We start from the raw sequence: 1,632 nt of genomic DNA on the forward strand, positions 1-1,632 counted from the left end.
GATTTCAATAAAAGCCGCCGTTTTTACTCATAAAATAACACGACGAGGTTTACGTATAAGACGCCGTATAATTACAAACAAATCCACGGCTTTAAAATACAAAATATCGCCGTATTAAATTAATTTACAACGGCGGAAAATATAAATATATCGACGTCATTCTCGTATAGTTCTACGACGTTATCTTTAAATCGTACTATAAAATTTAACGTCGTATTTATTCATTTTATTCGTCGTACATTTAATTTAAACCGTCGTCTTAATAAGAATTTTTGTTAACAATTTTTTTCTTTGATTTTCTTATCCTACGTCGGTAGATCTACTTAATGACAAAAATTGAAATAACCACGACGGTTTATATAGAAAACCGCCGACATAACCAGATTTTTCTGAGATCCCAAGGGTTACGAAATCTTACCGGATGGAACTCTGTTCCACATCATAATCTTAACAGATGACACAGATTTGCAATCAGAGAGACAATTTTTTGGAAGTTGATGATGTGTGTGCTTTTGTGTATCTACAAATATTATACCTAACGTCGTTGCAAATTTGCAATCGGAGAGACAATTTTCAACGACGGTTATATTATACCTAACGACGTTTAAAAAACAAATCAACGTCGCTCAACAAATATATTATGTCGTCTTAGTCTTACTTAAGACGACGAAAAACGACGACAGTAATACAAAAACAGTCGTTGTTTTTATATTCTTATTTTATTTAAATCTGTCATCCAAAAAAGAAAATTTACATATTCGAGAACATTAATTTCCTTCATTTTAAATTTCTTTGATTTTCAGATTTCTTCATTCCAGCACATCTGATCTTCATATTTCCCTGAGAAGCGAACTTTCCTTCGACAGCGAGTGGAGGCCAGGCTTGCATCTCTTTTGATGGAAAGCAAGGAGTATTCAGAAGCACTAAGTGTCCTATCGGGCTTGATCAAGGAAGTGAGAAGGCTAGTTGACAAGCTTCTTCTTGTGGACATAGATTTGATGCGAGTAAGCTCAATTTCTCTTTGAAAAAGACATCCAAATTATTGTCTTTGAGATGTGAGAGACAGTGTCTTTGAGAGAGGAAGAACTTGGAACCCTAAATGTAAACCGAAAATGAATGAAAGCGACAAATTTATAGAATAAATTTTTAAAACCAACGGCGGTCCTTACAAAAAAACCGCCGTTTAAATTGTAAAATCAACGTCGGTATGACCGGCGTATATTACATAAATCCACGTCGGTAAATTAATAAAAACGACGTGTTAAATAATCTACCATGACGCGAGTTATTACTTATGTACTTTAATTTTTGAGTTTACTGCGACGGTACCTACAACACTACGGTCGTATTTATTTACCACGTCCGAAGTTAAATTTACCGTCGTATTTTTTAATTTATACGTCGTAGTTATATGTAACCGCCGTATTATTTTTTTTGAAATGGTTTTATATGTAAGCAACTTTTCGTCTACCTGACTTACACATGCACTGTTTCCAAACCCGATTAAAAATTTCAACTCCCAGAGAAAACTTTTAGTCTTTTTTCCTTGTCAGAGCACTGTCAGAGTATTTCATCGTCTTCCTCTCGTCTTCTTCGTCGTCTCTGAACTTAAAGATCGATCGTCTTCCTCTT

Source organism: Prunus dulcis, chromosome 3 (genome assembly GCF_902201215.1).
Source record: "Prunus dulcis chromosome 3, ALMONDv2, whole genome shotgun sequence".
In the NCBI taxonomy this organism is placed as follows: Eukaryota; Viridiplantae; Streptophyta; class Magnoliopsida; order Rosales; family Rosaceae; genus Prunus; species Prunus dulcis.